Here is a 12932-nt window from a genome sequence, read left to right on the forward strand (position 1 = left end):
TTAAAAGAAGTGAGAACAAAAGGACGGGTGACATATAGAGGCAAAACAATAAGAATCACCCCAGACTATACAAACCAGGTCATGAATGCTTGGAGATACTGGTACGACGTGATTCAGACCCTAGAGGAAAATAACTTCCAAACTAAACTAATCTATCCAGCAAAACTACTATTCAAGATCAATGGTGAAACCAGTCTTTCAGGATAAACAGAATCTCAAAAAATTTATGAATTCAAAGGCAACACTAGAGAAAATTCTTAAAGAAATAAACCATAGGGAAGAAAAATGAAGCAGACTTCAGAATCAGAGAAGAGAGGAAGTTAATAAGTGGGCCATTTAAGTAAAGAAGAAAGATCAAACCACCCACGAGTAGACAGAACACAAAATGGCAGAAAACAAAAATCATATTTCAATAATATCTCTTAATGTCAAAGTACTTAACTCACCAATCAAAAGACATAGAATGGCAATGTGGATTAGGAAACATAATCCAAATATATGCTGTCTGCAAGAAACTCACCTCACAGCCAAAGACATTCACAGGCAGAAAGTGAAAGGATGGAAAAAGATATACGATGCCAACAGTGACCAAAAAAGAGCAGGGGTAGCAACCCTGATATCCAACAAAACAGACTTTAAACTAAAACACATCAAAAGAGACAAATCAGAGCACTTCCTTTTATTAAAAGGAACAATACACCAAGAAGATATAATGATAGTAAATATTTATGCCCCAAATGTTGGTGCACCACATTTGTAAAACAAATCCTTCTGGACATAAGATCCCAAATAGACCAAAATACAATAATTCTGGGAGACTTTAATACGCCTCTCACACCACTGGATCAATCTTCAAGGCAAAAGATGAGTAAAGATGCTTTAGAACTAAAGGAAACCTTAAACCAAATGGACCTATTAGACATTTTCAGATTATTTCACCCAGGAACTACAGAATACACATTCTTCTCAGCAGCCCATGGAACCTTCTCCAAAATAAACCACATCCTGGGACACAAAGAAAATACCAGCAAATTCAAAAAATGTTATATAATTCCTTGCATCTTTTCAAATCACAACAGAATAAAAGTAGAAATCAACAACAGGAAACTCGAAAGTATTCAAATTCATGGAGAATGAATGATACACTATTGAATGATGAATGGGTAAGAGCAGAAATTAGGGAAGAAATAAAGAAATTTATGGAAACAAATGAAAACAGAGATACAACCTACCAAAATTTATGGGACACCATGAAGGCAGTACTAAGAGGAAAGTTTATTGCATTGAGTGCCCACATAAGAAGGACAGAGAACCACCAAGTAAAACACCTAATGACACAACTCAAAAACCTAGAAAGTCTGCAACAGGCTATTCCGAAAGCCAGCAGAAGATAAGAAATCATAAAAATTAGAGCAGAAATAAATGAAATAGAGAACAAAAAAACAATTCAAAGAATCAATAAAACAAAAAGTTGGTTCTTTGAAAAGATTAAGCCAACATTATGTTGAATGGGGAAAAACTGCAAGAATTTCCACTAAAGTCAAGAACAAGACAAGGATGCCTACTATCACCACTCCTTTTCAATATAGTCCTTGAGACTCTTGCTGTAGCACTAAGACAAGAGAAGGAAATCAAAGAAATTCACATAGGAAGAGAGAAATTAAAATTATCCTTATTCGCAGATGATATGATCCTTTATCTGGAAGACCCAAATAACCAAAAGACTTCTGGAGCTTATTGACAAATTCAGTAAAGTCTCAGGATAAAAAATCAACCTAAATAAATCAGTGGCTTTTCTTTATGCCAACAACAAATCCAAAATGAAAGAAACAAAGAAAACAATTCCATTCACTATAACTTCAAAACCAATAAAATACCTAGGAATAAACCTAACCTAAGACGTAAAATACCTCTACAACAAAAAATTTAAAACATTAAGGAAAGAAATTGAAGAAGACCTTGGAAGATGGAAAGATTTCCCGTACTCATGGATAGGCAGAATAATTATCATCAAAATGGCCATTCTGCCAAAACTGATGTATAGATTCAATGCAATTCCCATTAAAATACCAGCGACATTCTTCAGAGACCTAGAAAAATAAATCATGAACTTTATATGGAGAAAGAAAGACCTAGAATAGCCAAAGCAATTCTCAGCAATAAGAAACATGTAGGAGGCATTACAATCCCAGACTTCAAACTATACTATAGAGCAATAGTAGTAAAAACAGCATGGTACTGGCACAATAACAGATATACTGACCAGTGGATTAGGATAGAAGATACAGAAACAAACCCACACATCTTTAGTCAATTAATCTTTGACAAAGGGGCCAAACACATTCACTGGAGAAAAGACAGCCTTTTCAACAAGTGGTGCTGCAAGAAATGGCTAACCATTTGTAAAAAGATGAATCTAAACCCCTATATCTCACAAAATCCAACACCCATTTATGTTAAAAACACTGCAAAAAATTGGTATAGAAGGAAAGTACTTCAACATCATTTAGGCAATATACTGTAAACCTAAAGCCAACATTATATTGAATGGGGAAAAACTGCAAGAATTTCCGCTACAGTCAGGAACAAGACAAGGATGCCCACTATCACCACTCCTTTTCAATATAGTCCTTGAGACTCTTGCTGCAGCAATCAGACAAGAGAAGGAAATCAAAGGAATTCACATAGGAAGAGAGGAATTAAAAACAGCATGGTACTGGCACAAAAACAGATATACTGACCAATGGATTAGAATAGAAGATACAGAAACAAACCCACACATCTTTAGTCAATTAATCTTTGACAAAGGGGTCAAACACATACGCTGGAGAAAAGACAGCCTTTTCAACAAGTGGTGCTGGGAGAACTGGCTAACCATTTGTAAAAAGTTGAATCTAAACCCCTATATCTCACCAAACACAGGAATCAACTCAAGATGGATCAAAGACTTAGAAATTAGACCTGAGACTGTGAAGTTAGTAGAGGAGAGCATAGGTTCAACACTACAACATATTGGCACAGGCAGTAACTTTCTCAACATAACCTCCAAAGCTCAGGAAATTAAAGTAAGAATAAGCAAGTGGGATAACATCAAACTAAAGAGTTTCTTCTCATCAAAGGAAACTATCAATAACCTAAAGAGGAAGCCTACAGAATGGTAAAGAATCTTTACCAGCCACCATTCTGATAGGGGGCTAATATCCAGAATATACAAAGAGCTCAAAAGACTCTACACTAGCAAAACAAACAATGCAATCAAGAAATGGGCAAATGAACTAAATAGACACTTCATAAAAGAAGAGATACAAAGGGCCAGTAGATACATGAAAAGATGTTCTACATCACTGGCCATCAGGGAGATGCAAATGAAAACTACACTGAGATTCCATCTAACCCCAGTCAGAGTGGCAAGCATAAAGAAATCAAACAACAACAAATGCTGGCGAGGATGTGGGGAAAGAGGAACTCTTTTACACTGTTGGTGGGAATGCAAACTAGTTCAGCCACTATGGAGCTCTGTATGGAGATTCCTAAGAAAGTTGGGAATAGATCCACCATATGATCCAGCTATACCACTCCTGGGTATCTTTCCAAAGGGGCTGAATTCAGAGAAGTACAGCAACATATGCATACCTATGCTCATAGCAGCACAATTTGTAATAGCCAAAATCTGGAACGAACCCAGATCTCCATCAACAGATGAATGGATAGCAAAACTTTGGGAAATACACACAATGGAATTCTATTCAGCAATAAAGAATAACAAAATTATATCATTTGCAAGAAGATGGAAAGCCCTGGAGAACATTATGTTAAGTGAGATCAGCCAAGCACAGAAGATGGTACATATGTTTCCTCTAATATGCCCAAACTAGGAAACACAGAGGATATCAGTGGGATTCCAGATAATGGAGGGAAAATATCAGCAAAGTTTGAATGGAAAGACAGGAGAGGAGGAAGGCTGATATTGATTAATGAGGGTCTACATCTGAATATGTGTAAAATTATGACTATGACATGGTTAACCTGGACAACCATTGGTGGGAGGGGGGAGGGAAAATGGGGGCAGGGGAAGAGGGCACCAAATATAGTTTAAATGTATACTATTTATGTTCAATAAAAATTGTTAAATAAAAAAAACAAAATGTAAACCTAACCATGTTAATTTTTTTGACTCAGTGTTTGAAGTTCTTGATGCCATCTAATTGTGCTGAGCATAAAAACAAATGGAACTCTTATATTAATCCTAAAGGGGTAGCACCTCTCTACCCCCACTTCAGGTCTTATATGTGAAGCTAAATTAGAGATACTCCTATCCTATGTGAGATCCTCCAGTTTGTTAAGGTGTCGCCCAGTGGGAAGATTTGGCCCAGTTCATCCTATGCCTGGAACTTCCTACCCTTACTCTCTACCACACTGACTCAACAACATTGAAGATTTTAGACCTAAATTTAATAATTACCTTATCTGATAAGTATCTTTACTTACTAATCTAGCCATAAATTCATGAGACCCCCCCCCCAATACTCTCATATAACCCTATTTAACATTGTAGCTGAAACCAGAAACCATGGTTTTCATTGGAAGTTTCTGATAAAATCTGTAAGGATGAAGATGCAAGGTATTTAAATAAATAAAAAAGAAAGCTGGGCATGGTAGTAAATGCTTGTAATCCCAGCATTTGGGAGGCTGAGAACTGAGGATCACAGTTCACGGACAGCCTCAGCTACTTAGTGAGGCCCTCTGCATCTCAGTGAGACCCTGTCTTAAAAATAAAAATGCTGACTTGCATCACTAAGCCTGGAAACCTTGGAGGGACAATGTGGGTCTCACTTCTGGGATGATGGCGACAGAGAAAAGCAATGTTAACGAGTCCCGCTAAGAATCAATCTCTATTACCACAAAATCAGCACCTTTCAGAGTCAGAAAACACCAGCAGCAGAGAAATGAAAACTGTAAATACATGGGACAGAGATAAAGAGGGCTGGAAGAACAACCAGACACCAGAGAAGAAACCAGACTGCAGTGCCACAGCTGGAGCCATGGCGCGGATCCACGCTGGTGCCATCTTTCCTCCCAACACCAGGCTCCAGAGGGGAGGGGGACTCAGAACTGAGCTCAAAACCAGAGAGGCGATATGCCGGCCTCACAGCCGAGGATGCAGCAGCAGCGCCATACTGCTGGAGGCAGTGGCGACTTCACCAGATGACTCCAGACCAGTGCACTCAACAAGCCACCAGGTTCCAGAGAGGAGGTGTAGACTTAGAGCTGAGGTGAGAAGCCACTGAACAGCTGGGTGGAATTCAGCAGTTCTTTCAGCGCAAGGAGCGTCTAAAGCTCCCAGAGGCCCGGCTCAGCACACCCTGCAGGGACTGAGTGGAGCTCCAAACAAGAGAAGAAATACAGCAGCCTCATGGCCGAGGGCATGGCAACAGCACCATATTGCCAGGGAAGGCAGCAGCGAGTTCACCGAGTCCACTACAGATCCATCAGCACACTCAACAAACGTGAGTCAAATTGCAGCCCCTAGAGGAGAAATAACAGTACTGCACTCCCAGGAACTTGCACAGATAATCTTCCTGGGTCAGAGATTTTTGCAGTCCAACCCAGTGGGGGAGTGGCTGCGGCAGAGATATCACACCATAGTTGCAGCTCCCCATGGGAGAAAACCCAGCCTGGCACCCCCTTGGTCAAAAGCAGCCTCGATTGCCTCCCTGGGTCTGAGACTGTGTGATACAACCCAGTAAAGGAGTAGTGGTGACTGACATAACACAGACTCAAGATCAAGAACACTTAAGTGAAGTCATAGTGACCCAGGGAAGAACCCAGAGAAGGCACAAACTTCCGAAATCATGGTAAAGAGGAATAACAATGGAGTAATGATTGCCCACAACCCCACAACATCAGAACCTGATAACACAGAAATTCAGAGATCTATAGAAAATAAAATCAGGAAAATAACTGTAGAAATAAAAGAGGACTTTTGAAAAGAATTCAGGGAGAGTCAAAAAGAGATAAAGGATGCAATCATTGAAGTAAAGTCCTCAATTCAAAGTATAAACAATCGATTAGACCACATGGAGAATAGAATCTCACTCCTAGAAGATATCACTCCAAAAGTGAACACATAGTCTCTAATTTAGAAAAAAAAATCCAGGAGCAGGAATTTGACATTGAAGAAATATGGGCCCATTCTAAGAGAGCTAACCTAAGAATAATTGGAATAGAGGAGGGAAAAGAAGTTGAAACCAAAGGGATTAATAATCTCTTCAAGGAAGTGATAGCAGATAATTTTCCAAACATAGAGGAAGAGGTCGATACACAGGTCCAGGAAACTTATAGAACTCCCTTTAGACAGGTTCAGAGAAGAGGATTCCTATGCCTCATCATTGTCAAAATGACTAATGTGGAGGCCAAGGAGAGAATCTTAAAGGCAACAAAAACAAAAGGCCACGTGACATTCAGGGGCAAACCAATTAGAATCACTCCAGACTTCCCAAACGAAGTCATGAAAGCCAGAAGGGCATGGAGTAACATATTCCAAACTCTGAAAGAAAACAACTTCCAGCCAAAAATTTTCTACCCAGCAAAACTATCCATCAAATTAGATGGGGAAATAAGAAGCTTCCATGACAAACAGAAACTGAAGGAATTTATGTCTTTAAAACCAGTGCTAGAGAAAATACTCAAGGAGATTAACTGAAAAGAAGAAATAGGTAATACATGCCAGAACCAAAGAAACAAGATTTCCCATCCAGCAGACAACTAAGCAAAGAAGAATAAACAGTATCTCAAACAGAAATAAAATCTTAACATGTTAGGAATTAAAAGTTATCTCTCTATAATCACACTGAATGTAAATTGCCTCAACTCCCCAATAAAAAGACATAAAGTGGCAAAATGGATTAAAAACCAGAATCCATCCATCTGATACAAGAAACATACCTTACAAGTAAAGATAGGAACAAACTCAAGGTAAAGGGCTGGAGCAAGGTAATCCATGCTAATGGAACTCGAAGACAAGCAGGAGTGGGAACTATGATATCAGACAAGTTAGACTTCAAACCCAAACTTATTAGAAGCGACATAAAAGGTCATATTTTACTGGTAAAAGGAACAATCCAGCAAGAGGAAATAACAATAATCAACATCTATGCCCCAAACATAGGTGCAGCTACTTTCATAAATCAAACTCTTTGTGACATGAAGTCACACATAAATCCCAATACAATAATACTGGGAGACTTCAACACACCTCTCACAACACTAGACCAATCTTCCAGACAAAGAGTCAGTAAAGATGCCTCAGAACTAAAGAACACCATTAACCAAATGGACCTGTTGGACACATATAGAATATTTCACCCAACTACAGCGAAGTTTACATTTTTCTCAGCTGCTCACAGAACCTTCTCCAAAATAGATCACATCCTGATCTATTGATGAGCACTAGCATTAAAAAATGTTACATACTTCCCTGTGTCATTTCAGACCATAATGGAATGAAACTAGAAATCAACTCTAAGAAGACCCAGAGAAACAACATAAATATGTGGAGACTGAACACCACACTTCTGAATGAAGAATGGGTCATAGAAGATGTAAGAGGTGAAATCAAGAAATTTCTAGAAACAAATGAAAATAAAGATACAACATATCAAAACCTCTGGAACACTTTGAAGGCAGTATTAAGAGGACAATTTATAGCACTGAGTGCTCACATAAGAAAAATAGAAAATCTTCAAATAAATAACCTAACGACATACCTCAAAGCCCTTGAAAAGCAGGAACAATTGAACCCCAAAGCCAGTAGAAGACAGGAAATTATTAAAATTAGAGCAGAAATTAATGAAATAGAGAATAAAAAAAATACAGAAAGTCAACAAATCCAAAAGCTCGTTTCTTGAAAAAATTAACAAGATAGATAAACCACTAGCCAACCTAACAAAAAAAAGAGAGAATCAACCCAAATTATGAAGATAAGGGATGAAAAAGGAGACATTACTACTGACAGTGTAGAAATCCAGAGGATTATTAGAAACTACTTTGAAAAACTATACTCCAACAAAATGGAAAATCTGGAGGAAATTGACAACTTTCTAGATAAATACAACCTTCCTAAACTGAGTCAAGAAGTTTTGAACACTTAAACCAACCAGTAACGATGAAAGAGATTGAAAAAACAATAAAAAGCTTACCATCAAAGAAAAGCCCAGGACCAGATGGTTTCCCAAGTGAATTCTATAAAACCTTTATAGAAGAGCTAACCACAATACTACTCAAACTATTTCATGAAATAGAAAAAACTGGAATTCTCCCAAATATAGTCTATGAAGCCAATATCACACTAATACCCAAACTGAATAAAGAGAGTTCAAGGAAGAAAAACTACAGGCCTATATCTCTGATGACCTTGGATGCAAAACTATTAAACAAAATACTAGCAACATGCATTCAAAACCACATCAAGAAAATCATACACCATGAACAGGTAGGGTTCATCCCAGGGATGCAAGGGGGTTCATCATACAAAATCAATTCATGTAATTAACCATATAAACAGAACCAAGGACAAAAATCACATGATCATTTTAATAGATGCTAAAAAAAAACATTTGACAAAATTCAGCATCCATTTATGATAAAAATAATGCAGAGAATTGGAATAGAAGGAACATATCTCAACATTATTAAGGCAATCTACAATAAGGCCACTGCCAACATCATATTAAATGGAGGGAAACTTCAAGAATTTCCCCTAAAAACAGGAATGAGACAAGTATTTCCATTATCACCACTTCTCTTCAATATAGTACTAGAGACTCTAGCCAGAGCAATAAGGCAAGAAAAGGAAATCAGAGGAGTACAAATAGGAATTGAAGAACTCAAACTTACACTATTTGCAGATGACATGATACTATATTTAGAAAACCCAACAAACTCAACCAAAAGGCTTATTCAACTGATTAACAAATTCAGCAAAGTACCTGAATACAAAATTAATCTTAAAAAATCAGAATCTTTCCTGTACACAACCATAAATCCACCGAAAAAGAAATTCAGAAAACACTTCCACTCAGGATGTCCCACAAAAAAATAAAATACTTAGGAATAAACTTAACCGAGGTGGTAAAAGATCTCTACAAAGAAAATTATAAAACATTGAAAAAAGAAATCGAGGAAGATCTTAGAAGATGGAAGGATCTTCAATGTTCATGGATTGGCAGAATAAAATTCATTAAAATGGCCATCCTTCCAAAAGTGACCTACAGATTTAATGCAATGCCCATTAAACTACCAAGATCATTCCTCACAGACATAGAAAAATCAGTCCTTAAATTTATCTGGAACAACAAAATTCCCAGAATAGCCAAGGTAGTTCTCAGCAACAAAAACCATGCAGAAGGAATCAAAATACCTGACTTTAAACTATACTACAAAGCCATTGTAATAAAAACAACATGGTACTGGGGAAAAAAAAACAGATACATAGATCAATGGAGCAGAATAGAAGACCCAGAAACAAGTCCAAACACTTTCAGCCAATTATTTTTGACAAAGAGGCCAAAAACATACACTGGAGAAAAGATAGCCTGTTCAACAAATGATGTTGGCAAAACTGGTTAACCATATGCAGAAAATTGGAAATCAATCCCACTTTCTCACACTGTACAAAAGTCAATTCAAGATGGATCAAAGACTTGGAAATTAAACCAGAGACCTTGAAGCTCCTTGAAGAGGGCAAAGGTCCAACACTGCAACACATAGGCACAGATAAACACTTTCTCAACAAGACCCCAAAGGCACAACAAATTAAAAGGTGAATCAATACGTGGGATTGCATGAAACTGAAGAGCTTCTGTTCAGCAAAGAAAATTGTCAAGAACCTCAATTGAAAGCCAACAGAATGGGAGAAGATTTTTGCCACCTACACCACCGATAGAGGACTAATATCTAGAATATACAGAGAACTCAAGAAACTCAACACTAAGAAAACAAAGCATCCAATAACAAAATGGGCAAATGAACTAAATAGACACTTCACAAAAGAAGAAATTCAAATGGCCAATAAATGCATGAAAAAATGCTCAACATCACTGGCAATCAGAGAGATGCAAATCAAAACTACCCTGAGATTTCACCTAACTCCAACTAGAATGGCCATCATTCAAAACACAAACAACAACAGATGCTGGCGAGGATGTGGAGAAGTGGGAACTCTAAGACATTGTTGGTGGGATTGCAAATTAGTGCAACCACTTTGGAAAACAGTATGGAGAATCCTCAGAAAAATGGGAACAAATCTACCATTTGATCCAGCAATACCATGTCTGGGTATCTACCCAAAATATAGGAAACCAAACTATCAAACTAATGCATGTGTATCTATGTTCATAGCTACACAATTCACCATAGCCAAACTATGGAACCAGCCAAGATGTCCATCAACAGATGAATGGATTACAAAACTGTGGGATATGTACACAATGGAATTTTACTCAGCCATTAAAAAAACTCAATTATGTCATTTTCAGAGAAATGGATGGAACTTGAGGACATTATGCTAAGTGAGATTAGTCAGTCACAAAAAATAAGAAACCACATGCTCTCCCTAATATGTGAGAGCTAGGGAGAAATGGGTCATAGGAGGAACTCTAGATAAAAAAGGAAATCCTATAGAGGAGCAAACAAGATAACTTAAAGGAGGAGAAAGGAGGGGGGGAGAGGAAAATCTCTAAAACACACAATGTACTTAAACTTATCGAAGTCACCCACTAAGCCAAGCAAGGGAAGGACGGACGGAGAGGGAATGGGGTGAGAATTGGGTAGGGGTTAAATCAGTGGTGTGTACAGGTATGTACACACAAGTTTTTTACCCCAATATGATGTATTAATACAATGCACAAGTAAAAATCTTAAAAAATAATGCTAAAAATAGGACTGGGATTCCAAGTGCATGCCACTATGCAAACTATTACCATTTTTGTCATAGGAAATTCTTTTCTTTATCTAATATAAGCTATCTTCATCAAAAAAGGTAAAATATACCATATGTTCTTGCAATAATTAACCTATATATATTGAAGTTACTGGTTTTATAGTAAATTACTCAAAATGCATAGATTGTTCACTTGAAATTAGCACATGGACATTATTTGAGAGCATTCCTTCTAGGATAAAGACAAACAAGTAAAAATTGATGGTCACTAATAGATTAGTAACAAAATCTTACAACTTTACATTCATTGATTTCCCTTATCATAAGCTTTCACAATATTTAGCTATTGTTCTAACATTATAATTGACAAAGAAACAGTTCCAAAGCTTATAAATAAAGGCAAGAGTGTAGAGCTAAGCCTTACAATATCAAACGAAGCCACCATATATCAAGTAGATTCATAATTTACTTAATTATCTAAGGAAATTAGCTTTATTGTGAAATTTGATATTTAAGGCATCAAACTCTACATGACATTTCCTTCTTGCTTATTGGCATTTTCTCATAATAATGCATATAATTTCTCTCTGGAAGAAAAGATAACTCCAAAGGTTCTGGATTTATTGCACTGTAGAACAATGACCACTTTCGTTGCTAATGCAAAGGATTGTTTATGGCAGGATTTCTTGGGGACCATTTTGTCCACCACCTAGAAAAAATGTCTGATGGGCTGATGGGTATGGTCAAATAGAGACAAAGAAAACTAAATTAAAATTAAGTCTTCTCAAAGGGGCCCTATGGAGGAGCAATTAAGGTGACCAATCAGAATGGATGGGATGGGGGAAGATGGAATCTCTTTAAAGCACATGATGTACATAAATAAATATATCAATATTAAACACTAAATTAAGTGTGAGATTGAGGGAGGGGAAGGGAGTAGAATGGAGATTGGATAAAGGTTGATTGGATAATGTGTACTTGGATATCCTAACAAGTCTTGTATTCTATTGTGATGTTTGACTACAATGCACCAATAAAAATATATTAAAGTATTAAGTCTTCTCTGGACTTCATCATGAGCTTTCCTGGTTACATGGACCATCACATTTGCATTGATTTTTGTGTTATTATTTTTATATTATTTTATTGGTTCATTATAATCTCACATCATATTGAGGTTCAGAGTGATAGAGACACACATTGACACAGGTGAACTTCCCCCAGCTCCTATCCCCTCCCTCTCTTTCCTTGTACATGATATTGAGATTGGCACTGATAATTTTGCGTATCTATATTGCATCAGTAGATGTGTTTTCTTCATGCTATTACTTTTTAAAAATGTTGCTTCAATTTTAAATTTAAAATTGCTTTTCTTTGGGAATCTATGATGATAACTTTTGATTTTACCTTGGATAGTAAGTATGACAAAATTTTATCGCTGGGATTTTTCAGCAAGAGAAGTCAGGAGCTGTTTCTCAGCAATAGTCTCAGAGAAAAATAACCTTGAATCAGATCTTCATTGTTCTGCAAAGAATTGCTTGAATGTTCTCTTTTAGTCACAGAAATGCAAATGGAGTGGATGTCCTTTGTTGCAGATAAAGAATATGCAAAGCTTATTACTGGCAAAGAGGCATAATTTCTTGTGAAAGCAGTCCAAGTAAATTGGGGCCTACCAATGGGAAGGCAGGGAGGCCCATGAGTCCACTGATGGAAAGGGAAATTTGAAGAAAGTCATTGGCCAGTCTATCTACTTGATCTTGAGACAAAAGTCTCATTGGAAGGATCACGATGGTTGTTAATTGCATCCTGGCCCCAAAGATGTGCACACTTCCCTGTAACCCTTTCATTTGGTAGTGCTCTTTTACATTAAGTCTGCATTTGACCATGTGCCTTTCTTTGGCCAAAAAAACAATAGCAAATGAGACACAAGCAGACTGTGAAAAGCATATGTCCATGGGCCTTGATTCTTTATTGCTCTTCAAATTCTACTTTC

The sequence above is a fragment of the Muscardinus avellanarius genome, assembly GCF_963383645.1.
Source record: "Muscardinus avellanarius genome assembly, chromosome: 4".
Classification (NCBI taxonomy): domain Eukaryota; kingdom Metazoa; phylum Chordata; class Mammalia; order Rodentia; family Gliridae; genus Muscardinus; species Muscardinus avellanarius.